This window comes from Lathyrus oleraceus, chromosome 5, assembly GCF_024323335.1.
Source record: "Lathyrus oleraceus cultivar Zhongwan6 chromosome 5, CAAS_Psat_ZW6_1.0, whole genome shotgun sequence".
Classification (NCBI taxonomy): domain Eukaryota; kingdom Viridiplantae; phylum Streptophyta; class Magnoliopsida; order Fabales; family Fabaceae; genus Lathyrus; species Lathyrus oleraceus.
The window spans coordinates 70,132,024-70,145,973 of NC_066583.1; the positions used below are offsets into that span (position 1 = coordinate 70,132,024).

A 13,950-nucleotide genomic window follows, 5' to 3' on the forward strand; every position below is an offset into this window, starting at 1 on the left:
GTTATGTAAACCTACCATCACTGAAGTTGGCATTCCACATGGCTGTTCTTGACCACCAAAGGGTATAGAGAAACCATGGGGTATTGAAGGCATGTTTAGAACATTCCCAATCGTGGGGGGGGGGGGGGGGGGTGTTAGGAGGACCAATGTAAGTCAAAATAGGTTCAGTATGGGAAATCGAATGCGTAGGCATGGAACTTGCCATAGATGGTATCAGTTCAGACACGTGCATTGTGGCCGTGTTCGCCCATATCAAAGAAGAAGGGGGTGGTACATTTTTAGTTGGTGAATTTTGAGAATTTTGGTTATTTGGCGCATTTAAATTCGCCATTCTCCTAGTGGAGCTTCTCCTTGGTCTGTGCTTGTTGGTTGTGGCGACTTTACCACTTCTTAATAACATACAATGAATTCTTTCAAAAGGGAGAAGATGACTGGACAACTAGAACTAAAAATGAGGAAAAATTCACTTTTCAAAATCGTTAGCACTGTCCCACTGGGCGTGCCAATTTGTTTACCGTGAAAATTGGTAAACAACCGCTGACCTTCCAAATTACTAAATTTGGTTACTTATAGGATCAATCAAATTGATCCTAGGACATGTGCTAATTATTTTTTAAAGTGAATTCTAATGAACATAAACACTTCTATAGTGTTTATAATAATATTAATTCGTGAAAATACTCGAAAAAGGAGACGAACAACATAGATTAAAGAGAATATTGTAAAAACGAAGATAAATGGAAATAAAGATAAATCCTTTAAATAAAGAGATACTTCGGGAAATAAAAGATGAATTGAATTACTTCAAAGTAAATGACAATGGTGTAAATCAAACGTATATTTCTCAATTTATTGTTTCTCTACACACGGATACTTGGTAAATTTTACAGATTTTGTACACACTTTGAACACAACCTTATCCTAGCACTAAGACCTTTTCTTTATACTAATCGAAATAACCGCTTCTAACATCCTTTCTACCAAATCGAGACAAATGGCGTTTTGCATGGATGCAACTATCCACTATGCTCCACATGTATCTTCAACAATCCAGATAAGAACAAAAGTTCCCTTCTTTATTTGAATTTAAATCTCTCGTCGTATCCCCAACTGGTGACGCCTCTATCGAAAAAACACCTTAAACTACTTAGAAATATTTCTAAGTCCACGCAGCATTGTTACCATTGTACCAAGGCATCTTTGACAAGAACTTCAAACACAGAGTTTGTCGAAACATCTTCACATGAGACTTTATTCTCTTAAATCATATAGGCGTCGAAATTGGGAGCTAACACCCTGCATGATGGAATTGTACTACCTGAAGGTGATTTGAAGGAAAGGAGAAGGAATATGATATGTTTATTGAGGAATGACAAGGAATTTCCATATGGCCTATTATCCAATGACAAGACAAAATCCTAGGACTTTATTTGGGAGTTGGAGGGGAATAAAGAGGAGTACTTTGAAAAAAAGGGAAGGATTAAGTGAAAAAAATAGAAGGATTAGGTAGGAAGGTTTTAAGGGATTTATATGTATTCACAAACCAAAATCCCCCTAATTTGGGGGAACTAAACAATTGCATTGGAGGAGGAGTTTGGAGGGTTCTAGAGGGCTTACACAAATTTTTCAAACCTAGTTAATGTTGTTATAATATTCCAAAAATAAAAAATATGTTAATTATAAACAATTTCTTATCATTCTATACCAAATATTGTTTTCAAAAAATGTTAAAGATATATATATATATATATATATATATATATATATATATATATATATATATATATGGCCACACAACATTGTTACCCTTGTACCGAGGCATCTTCGACAAGAACTTCAAACGTAGAATTTGTCGAAACATCTTCACAGGAGACTTTATTCTCTTAATTCATATTGGCGTCGAAATTGGGAGCTAACACCTTGCATGATGGAATTGTACTACCTGAAGGTGATTTGAAGGAAATGAGAAGGAGCGTGATATGTTTATTGAGGAACGACAAGGAATCTCCATATGGCCTATTATCCAATGACAAGAAAAAACCCTAGGGCTTTATTTGGGAGTTGGAGGAGAATAAAGGGTAGTACTTTGAAAAAAAGGGAAGGATTAAGTGAAAAAAATAGAAGGATTAGGTAGGGAGGGTTTTAAGGGATTTATATTTATTCAAAAACCAAAATCCCCCTAATTTGGGGAAACTAAACAATTGCATTGGAGGAGGAGTTTGGAGGGTTTTAGAGGGCTTACTCAAAATTTTCAAATCTAGTTGATGTTGTTATAATATTCCAAAAATAAAAAATATGTTAATTATAAACAATTTCTTATCATTCTATACCAAATATTGTTTTCAAAAAATATTAAAGATTTATATATATGTATGGCCACGCATCATTGTTACCCTTGTATCAAGGCATCTTCGACAAGAACTTCAAACGCAGAATTTGTGGAACATCTACATAGGAGATTTTATTCTCTTAATTCATATGGGCGTCAAATTTTGGAGCTAGCACCCGACAAAATGGAATTGTACTACCTGAAGGTTATTTGAAGGAAAGGAAAAGGAATATTATATGTTTATTGAGGAACGACAAGGAATCTCCATATGGCCTATTGTCCAAAGACAAGACAAAACCCTAAGGCTTTATTTGGGAGTTGGAGGGGAATAAAGGGGAGTACTTTGAAAAAAAAGGGAATTATTAAGTGAAAAAAATAGAAGGATTAGGTAGGGAGGGTTTGAAGGGATTTATATTTATTCACAAACCAAAATCCCTAATTTGGGGGAACTAAACAATTGCATTGGAGGAGGAGTTTGGAGGGTTTTAGAGGGCTTACACAAAATTTTCAAATCTAGTTGATGTTGTTATAATATTCCAAAAATAAAAAATATGTTAATTATAAACAATTTCTTATCATTCTATACCAAATACTGTTTTCAAAGAATGTATATATATATATATATATATATATATATATATATATATATATATATATATATTATATATATATATATATATATATATATATATATATATATATATATATATATATATATATATATATATATATATATATATATATATATATATATATATATATATATATATATATATATATATATATATATATATATATATATATATATATGGCCACGCAACATTGTTACCCTTTTATCAAGGCATCTTCGACAAGAACTTAAAACACAGAGTTTGTCGAAACATCTTCACATGAGACTTTATTCTCTTAAATCATATAGGCGTCGAAATTGGGAGCTAACATCCTGCATGATGGAATTGTACTGCCTGAAGGTGATTTGAAGGAAAGGAGAAGGAATATGATATGTTTATTGAGGAACGACAAGGAATCTCCATATGGCCTTTTTTCCAATGACAAGACTAAACCCTGGGCTTTATTTGGGAGTTGGAGGGGAATAAAGGGGAATACTTTGAAAAAAAAGGAAGGATTAAGTGAAAAAAGTAGAAGGATTAGGTAGAGAGGGTTTTAAGGGATTTATATTTATTCACAAACCAAAATCCCCCTAATTTGGGGGAACTAAACAATTGCATTGGAGGAGGAGTTATGAGTGTTTTAGAGGGCTTACACAAAATTTTCAAATCTAGTTGATGTTGTTATAATATTGCAAAAATTAAAAATATGTTAATTATAAACAATTACTTATCATTCTATACCAAATATTATTTTCAAAAAATGTTAAGGATTTATATATATATATATATATATATATATATATATATATATATATATATATATATATATATATATATATATATATATATATATATATATATATATATATATATATATATATATATATATATATATATATATATATATATATATATATATATATATATATATATGGGCACGCAGCATTGTTACCCTTGTACCAAGGCATCTTCCACAAGAACTTCAAACAACAGAATTTGTAAAAACATCTTCACAGAAGACTTTATTCTCTTAATTCATATGGGCGTTAAAAGTGGGAGCTAACACCCGACAAGATGGAATTGTACTACCTGAAGGTGATTTGAAGGAAAGGAAAAGGAATATTATATGTTTATTGAGGAACGACAAGGAATCTTCACATGGCCTATTGTCCAATGACAAGACAAAACCCTAGTGCTTTATTTTGGAGTTGGAGGGGAATAAAGGGGAGTACTTTGAAAAAAAAGGGAATTATTAAGTGAAAAAGATAGAAGGATTAGGTAGGGAGAGTTTTAAGGGATTTATATTTATTCACAAACCAAAATTCCATTAATTTGGGGGAACTAAACAATTGCATTGGAGGAGGAGTTTTGAGGGTTTTTGAGGGCTTACACAAAATTTACAAATCTAGTTGATGTTGTTATAATATTCCAAAAATAAAAAATATGTTAATTATAAAAAAAAATCTTATCATTCTATACCAAATATTGTTTTCAAAAATTTATATATATATATATATATATATATATATATATATATATATATATATATATATATATATATATATATATATATGGGCACGCAACATTGTTTCCCTTGTATCAAGGCATCTTCGACAAGAACTTCAAACGCAGAATTTGTCGAAACATCTTCAAAAGAGACTTTATTCTCTTAATTCATCCGGGCGTCGAAATTGGGAGCTAACATCCTAAATGATGGAATTGTACTACCTGAAGGTGATTTGAAGGAAAGGAGAAGGAATATGATATGTTTATTGAGGAACGACAAGGAATATCCATATGGCCTATTTTCCAATGACAAGACTAAACCCTAGGGCTTTATTTGGGAGTTGGAGGGGAATAAAGGGGAGTACTTTGAAAAAAAAGGGAAGGATTAAGTGAAAAAACTAGAAGGATTAGGTAGAGAGGGTTTTAAGGGATTTATATTTATTCACAAACCAAAATCCCCCTAATTTGGGGGAACTACACAATTGCATTGGAGGAGGAGTTTAAAGGGTTTTAGAGGGCTTACACAAAATTTTCAAATCTAGTTGATGTTGTTATAATATTCCAAAAATAAAAAATATATTAATTATAAACAATTTTTTATCATTGTATACCAAATATTGTTTTCAAAAAATGTTAAGGACTTATATATATATATATATATATATATATATATATATATATATATATATATATATATATATATATATATATATATATATATATATATATGGGCACGCAATATTGTTTTTCTTGTATCAAGGCATATTCGACAAAACTTCAAACGCAGAATTTGTCGAAACATCTTCACAAGAGACTTTATTCTCTTAATTCATCTGGGCGTCGAAATTGGGAGCTAACACCCTGCATGATGGAATTGTACTACCTGAAGGTGATTTGAAGGAAAGGAGAAGGAATATGATATGTTTATTGAGGAACGACAAGGAATCTCCATATGACCTATTTTCCAATGACAAGACTAAACCCTAGGGCTTTATTTGGGAGTTGGAGGGGAATAAAGGGGAGTACTTTGAAAAAAAGGGAAGGATTAATGAAAAAAATAGAAGGATTAGGTAGGGAGGGTTTTAAGGGATTTATATTTATTCACAAACCAAAATCTCCCTAATTTGGGGGAACTAAACAATTGCTTTGGAGGAGGAGTTTGGAGGGTTTTAGAGGGTTTACACAAAATTTTCAAATCTAGTTGATGTTGTTATAATATTCCAAAAATAACAAATATGTTAATTATAAACAATTTCTTATCATTCTATACCAAATATCATTTTCAAAAAATGTTAAAGATTTATATATATATATATATATATATATATATATATATATATATATATATATATATATATATATATATATATGTATTAAAAATTATTTATGGAAGCCTTCTCTTCCTCTTCCTCTCCCCTCCAAAGTCCCGAAAAAATATAAAAGTTAAAGGATATAAAAGGAACCTATTTGATGAAAGGGAAAAGAGGTTCAGAAGTTGAAAGACTTGAGAAATTACTCATAGAAATACCTTATAGAAGACGAAGAAGTCTAAACCAGTAGTGAAGAGTTCTTGTCACTCTCCATCCATTTAAGAAGTGTTACGTATCATGGCATGACATAAATCACCTCATGTTGATTAAAATATTGCAAGGATTAGAGTGTCATACTTAGGTTTATATTTTCTTTTAATTTGTTTTTATAAATGACAAGTTTAAGAACTTTTATTGTTGTATTTCTTTTTCTCATCATGAGCTAAATCTCTTTATGTTGAGCAATATGTAGTTTAATGAAAGATAGATTTTTTTTGTTAACATGGTGTGGTTTGAAGTGGTGCATTTTACTATGTGACATAATGTTATACATTTGTTTCTTTGCTTGATCACCTTAGAAATAGGTAAAAGTTGATTAAGGGTTGAGATATCTATTAACTAACGTACTTCATAAGTAAATACGATTGAAAATGGTAGGATATATGTATTCATTATATTAGTCACTTTAGAGATAAGGGATTATACCCACAGGGGAAATCAGGAGTTAAAAATAGGCATACTTTAATGTTATTATGAGACCTCGAGAGTTATTCCCTTGACTTAATGCACATGCTTTGATATTATAGACATACACCACTCGATCCCTTTCTGCCTCATCTTCCATGTCATATATTATCAGATACACATAAAATATGAACTTCATTATATGGGTCAATGCCCAACATGTTTCTCCCTATTGATTTAACTTATTCAGTATTACTTATCACTTATTGTATTTCAACTTGAATCTGTGATAAACCATTATTATTGTTACTTTTTTCTCATGTCTATTCATAAGTTTTTATTGTGAGAATCAATTTAAGTTATTACAAACATCGTGGGACCAATACTCTTACTTTTACATCACTTGCTACTATTTGACTATGTATACTTTCACATATAAAAAGTTTTTGCAACACGTTTTTGGAACTGTTGTTGGGGATTGTATTAAGAACAATTTCATTTTCTAAATTTTTTGTGAAAATTACATTAGAGCTTTTGAAGTTTTGTGTCTTCTAGTGACACGACATGTGCATGTATGATGCATGCACAAGTTTCTAACTCTAGTATACATAGGAGATCATGAGCTTGGAATAACGCTCAAATTACTAAGGAGATTTCAAGCTACTTGTCTTTTACTAGGAAGCCCTCCTCATGCTCTTGTATTTGGAAATTTTGAAGGATACTTTGAAGAGCCATTTGAAGAATTACAACTGGAACAAGAAGGAGTCATGGGAGAAAATGACATTATTGGCATTGCCAATGTTAAAGCAAGGAAGATAAAGGATGTTATGTTTGATCCCAAATCCATGAATACAAGAATTATAAGACCAGATATCCCAGTGGCACAATTTGAATTCAAGCCTGTGATGTTTTAAATGCTACAAGCTATAGGCCAATATTCAGGAGCTTCCAATGAAGATCCACATTTACACTTGAGGCAATTCTTGGAAGTTGCTAGTAACTTCAAAATTCATGGTATTATTGATTATGCTTTTAGATTAAGGTTATTACCCTATTATCTAAGGGATGGAGATAAAAGTTGGCTAAACTCCTTAGAGCCCAATTCCATAGCCACGTGGAAAGCCTTAGCTCAAATATTTTTAGCAAAGTATTTTCCTCTTGTCAAGAATGCAATGACGAGGAGTGAGATTACTTCATTTAGGCAAGGAGATGATGATTATTTGTTTGATGCATGGGAGAGATTCAAGGAATTGTTAAAGTAGTGTCCTCACCATGAGATCCCAATCTGCATTTAATTGGAAACATTTTACAATGGATTGGTATTGTTCTTGGCCAACCAAAGGCCCAATCCATCTAAACTCCATTATACTCTACCCAGAATATAAAAACAGTTCACACATTATGAGAAGGTACAAAATCTTTGATCTCCAATTTCACTTGACTCATCTTAAATCTTAAGCTGACTTGGACGTTAGAGTGATAACCATGCACGTTCACCCTGCATCACTGTAAAGGAGATCGAAGCCACCTCTAAAATTAATAGTTATCCAGCTCATACCATTTATGGTTCCTTTGAGAAGAGGTAACATCCATTTCTGGTTCCCGAACGGAACAATTGTACCGTCTATGGAAATTGATGTTTGATTCCTACGATTTTCACGATTTCAGATCTAGTCTCTGATCAACCGGTTTGCAATCTTTTTAGGTCATAAAATAAAGAATCAAATCAACTTCCTATTTACACATTTTGATTAAATCCATGTTTTCATCTCTGTTCCATCAGTCAGTGTCCCCCTAAAACTCATAATAAAAAACATTAAGCTAACACATAGATCTAGTGCAGTCGATTTGGTTAAATCGCTGCCTCCGCCTCAATATCATTGTTAATATTTTTGATTTCCTCGAGAAATCTTTAAAATATCAGAAGAAGGGAATTTAAATCCATATCTAGGGTTGCACCAAGGTCTAAAGATAATTTCCATGGAAGCCAGACTAGAGCCTCACAATCTATCGGCCGATCTGGTTGTGCCCATATTTCCCATTGCTACCAAGATGAGAATAGTGGCAACATATTCAAAATACCACAAGTCCATAGTTAATGGCGTCCAAATACTATAATTTCGTAGTTAACATTGGGCACCGACCTAATTTCGGGGTGTATCACAGAGTATGGATAATACTTGAGAAGCATTCAAGGTTTAACTAAACCTCGGGTCTACTTAATGTAGATATCAACCCCATGGTAGGGAATAAGACGAGGATTCTCAACCCCAATAATCAAAGACTGCCTCGTGCGAAACATTGTATAGAGCAATTTGACGAGCCAAAAATTAAAGGACGGCCACCAACTACACTCCCTGGAACCGCCGACCTCCCGAATATGCATCAGAGAACAAAGGAAAAACACCTCGGACACTGTCCGACCAAGGGACAATTTGAGGCACTAAATGCATTCAACTCGGCATTCTAAGAGAGACCTCAACCCAAAATTATAGTTCGACCATTCTGAGGTTGCCGATAAAGCTTATCCACCTAAGCATTTTGTTATTTGTTTATAACAAAATTAATTCATTATTAAAATAAAAATGTGTGTGTGTGTGTGTGTGTGTATTCCTCTGTTGTGTGCTTTTTTGTCTCTTTCTACTAGAATGTCTATAACAAAGAAGAACAAAGATAAGCATATGAATACATTTTTGATACGGCTTAAAAAACACTATGTTCCCTAATGTGTATTTGATATAGACTTAACGCATCTACGCGATTCAAATATGGCTTAAACACATTCCATATCCTATGGTGTATCTGATATAGACTTAATACAATCTCGTGATTCTGATACGACTTAAACGTACACCTCACATCTAAGGTTTATTAAATGCATTTATCTATAGTTGGCGCACCCCTTCAGATCTAGCCAATTCCAAGGCATGGATGGTGGAGTCGTTCATCTCGATCCAAGTGAAATTTTGTTCTTAAGGAGATTGATGTTGGACCAGATGCTTAAGCCAAGGTGTTCAACATCTTAAACTAGAATTTAAAAATTATTGATAAACAAGATAATAAATATAAAGTAATCAATGAACATAAATAATTGTTAACCCAATTTGGTGCAACCTCGCCTATATCTCAAGGGATTCCCATCCAAGAAAGCATATCCACTATTTTGAATTAGTACAATTAGTTCTATAGGAACAACAACCTCATTTTGTTCAATGCCCCATCCTAATCTTAGTGACTTTCTATTTAGGACTCCCCTAAATATAATAACCCATCTTACTTTCTCTCAATCGCTAATCCCAAGTGATCACTACAATAATCAGAATAAAGATTATTGAATTACAACTCAACTAAACAAACCAAACAATATGCTTAAAGATATTAATGAAAGCGCTAGAGTGGTGCACAAATAATAACACAAACAAATATTCAAAAGATAAACCCTAACACAAGGAATCTTAATTACATGCACACCTCAAATGTTAGGTTTAAATCTCCTTAAATAGAAATGCAAACTTTGGGCTTTTCCAATGGGCATTTGATCATGTCTATAATTGTAGGATATTCTATTAAGATTTGTTTTTAAAATGTCCTCCAAAAAGATTTGATTTGATTCAAATTTAAATATATATTTAAATTAATTTAATCACGTCTAATCTAATAAGACAAATCTACATATCTTTCTAAAAGATAGCAACAAATCTGATTAAGTTCCAATAAGAAAATACGCTCCAAACAACATCCATCATGGCCTCCTGACAAGGGCCAAATTTTGCACACATGCTTGAACATTAGGTCTCACATGTGTCCTTTCTTCATAAAAACATATTTTACTATTCATGTTATTTTGCATAATGCATCCAATCTAAAAGGAACAACAATATCCCCCTTTAGCAAATTTTGGGAAAACAACTCTTTCACAAACTTACAAGATATGCAATATAAACTGAGCAATAAGCACACCACAAACAAAACAAAAAATAGAGCAAATAATAGTAACAACAGAAGTAGAAAAATCATAATACATGAAATGTGGTTGCTACACATAAAAATGCTTCCATACAGTCAGTCACACAATCAGTCATGCATGCACACAAAGTCAATAGTCAGTAGTCAATTAGCTTAGTTGGGACAGTCCTCACACCCCAGTACTACTACATAAACAATCATCAAAACATCAAATTTCATACATAGTCATATTATCTCACACATGTTCAAAGGCCAGATGCCAGGTAAGATGCTCCAACATGTGAGCACACATTAATACTGTAACACATACATACCTTGAAACACATGCACTAAACAATGCTCCCCAAGCACAATTAGTAGCTTTGTAAGCACAGTTGGTCATAATTAGTAGTTAGGTTACTTATCAAGCACACAACTATTACCACTATTCCCCATTTTTGCAACAATTTGGCAAAGATATTGAAGGAAAGTAAACAATCAGCCATGTGAGAAAAGAGACTCATTCATTGTTAATGGTGACTAGTCTATAAGCACATAGGAGTACCAATTGGAGTAGCATAAGTTAAAGTTATTAAAAAACCACAAAAATAAGCATGAAAACAAAAGGCCAAAAATAGATTCAGCTCGATGACATCAGTCTTCAGAGCTTGTTTCTTCTTCTTCACTTGAGGATTTTGAGTTGTCAACTTCTTCATCACTAGAAGATTGTTCTTCCTCTTCTTATTTATCAGCTAATCATTTATTTCTCCTTGACCCTTAGACTCTTCATTCTTAGGATTCTCATTCCTCAATTCCTCATTTGACTCATGATTTCCATCAGATGTATTAATGATTTGTTTATCTTAACCACTCTTACTCTGAAACTTAGTTTCTACATGATGAATTTCAAAATCACTCCAACCTTCAGATGAAGTGCCATCTTTTCAGATGATTTCTTCTTATTATTGGAAATACTCTTTTATTTATCTGTTGAAATGTCAAATGGATCAATCATATTCAGAGGTTTTGGGTCTAAAAACATAATAGGTTCATCATCAATGTCGTTGGAATCAGAAACCCTAGTTTTCTTTGATGTTCCTTTCTCGCCCATTTTAACTCCAAGCATATTCATTACATACAAATCAGTAACATGCTTGGGTTTAACAATTTTAGCATTAGTAGCCTTTTGGATCATTTTGAAATTGGTTTGAGAGAGATGAATGGGAACATATGTGCTAGCACAATAGACAGAGGAGTAAGGTTCTTCTTGTGTGTGAGGAAGGAGTGACTATGAGATAAATTTTAATTTTAAGAGATTTCTCTTATTTTACACGGTGCAATAATCATAGGAGATAGAAACTTTCCTTTTAGTCTTGCATTCCTCCCTTGAGTTAATTTCCATAAGATATCACATATATAAATACCAATTACACCCCTCAGTAATTTAATCTACACATTAACTAAGGCCTTGGTAAAATCATCTCTAAGTAACTTAACTTGAAGGTCAAGAAAGAAGGTAAAACTTCCTACAAGACTCATCTCAATTTCACACTGCAAATATTGAATATAATGTTTCGACATCTTATCAAACATACCAAACCTAAAGTCATAAAGGAGTTTTCCTTTAGCATTATTAACACAGGGTGTCATGTCTTCCACCCATGCATTTCAATTATGTGTATTCCATGAGGATCATAAGAAGTGATACTAGAGCTTTAGAGGAGGTAGGATGTTGAAGCATCTCTGGGGAAGTCTTCCCTATTTGGCAATCTCCACAGATTTTGCCTTCTTCACTTTTCAACTTTGATAAACCCCTGATGGCTTCTTCAAATATGACCTTCTTCTTACTCTTCAGGTTGACATGATCAGGTTTCTAGTGCCCTAGTCCATTCTTATTAACCTTGGGTATAACGCATGATGAGGGCTTATATATCCATACATCTCAGTTGTCTCTAGATCTTGAACCCTTCAATAACACTTCTTGATTTTTGCTAGAGATTGTGAGTGCAACTTTCCGTTTAGATGTGTTTTGTATGATATCAAAACTAGGATAGTTTAGCATTTATGTACATTGGAAAGTATCAACGTCTAGTTGTGCAATTTGCATTAGGAAGCATGACAATATGATTGGAAATGGTTTATGGAATATTTATGCATCAAGAAAATGTTTTATGCATCAAAGACTTATTTTTGGGTAAAAAACTGCCTTTAGGTCGACACATACGATTATAGGTTGACCTATTGTAGCGGGAAATTCATGATCATCAAGCTATTGACAAGCTAGAGATCAAATAACAAGAGTCGCCACTGCGCTTTTATTGTTTCCAAGAGAAAAGGGAAAAAGTACGAACAAAACCCAAAAAGTAAGAAGTTTTCAAATCAAAACAAATAAAAAGTCAGAGATCACAGGTAAGGGGGTTGGTTACACAGAGGGAAGGTGTTAGCACCCAAAGTGTTCTAGGTACTCCTAGGGAGCCCTTTTTGTGTGCATATGTATTTTGTACAAAGTGATGTTTACAAACAAATAGAATGGGGGGATGAGAAAAGAATTCATTAATTATATTTTTGTGTTTGACAAGACCTTCGGTCTTGTGCCTACGTACCAACATAAAGATAAGGGATCAAAACCTCGTAGTTCGTGATACAAATTTCAAAGTGGATGCATTATTTTTAATAAAAATTAAGTTTGAAATGCACAAGGGCCTAAAAAATGGTTTGAATGAGTTAGTTCTTTTTGGATTTTTGAAAGTTTAAGTCAAGTATAGTTAAGTTTATTTACAAGTTTGATTTAAGAAAAGAAGTTTGAAAATGCAATGGCATAAGGCCAACATTTCTATCTTTTTTGCAAAAGTGGTCAAAGTTTAGAACAAAAGTAGTTCACCCAAAGAAGATTTTGAAAAATGGAGGGAGAGATTTTGAAATTAAAGAAATGGGGAGAAGATGAAAAAACTATCCTACGTACAAAATTAAAAGTTTAGAGTTGAAAAGATTTGACCAAGTGGGTAGCAATCCAATAGACAAGAATGTCAACAGAAACCCAGAATTTCCTTGGACTTTTAGAATCAAGCAACACACAAATGCACAATTATATTATCTTAAAGAGCAAGGCATCAAATAAAGATGGCCACATCCAAGCTTATCCATTCCATGATCTTCTCCAAAATAGCCCATGTAACAGATGAATTCCATAAGTCACAGGTTCAAAATAACAGCTTCACCATGATCATGTTGCAGATGAATCTTAGAGAGGTCTTCAAAGATGTATCAGATGAAGTTCAAATTGCAAGGATTTGGTTCTTCAACAAGTTGGCATTGGCCAAGTCCTTTAGCTTCGGAAGGTTGCCTAGATTCTAAGTCCATTTGTCCAAGATCAAGCCAACACTCCAATCAAAAGTTTTTTAGGGTTTTTTGTTGTTATTATGTACATTGATGGTCAAAGACCACACAAACAAGCAAAGTATACACAAACAAAATATATCACACAATATGGTCCAAATGGACAAAGTGAAAATTGCATTAACATAAACAATTAGAATGATATGAACAATGGCAAATGAAATAGAGT

At 32.8% G+C, this 13,950-nt stretch overlaps 1 non-coding gene across 1 annotated transcript; it reads right to left on the bottom strand.

Annotated features, from left to right (window-relative positions):
* Positions 1-7,612: 7,612 nt before the first annotated feature.
* On the bottom strand, positions 7,613-7,719 carry LOC127090116 (small nucleolar RNA R71). The gene has a single exon (XR_007791648.1). It is a non-coding gene; the product is annotated as a small nucleolar RNA R71 (small nucleolar RNA).
* Positions 7,720-13,950: the final 6,231 nt, after the last annotated feature.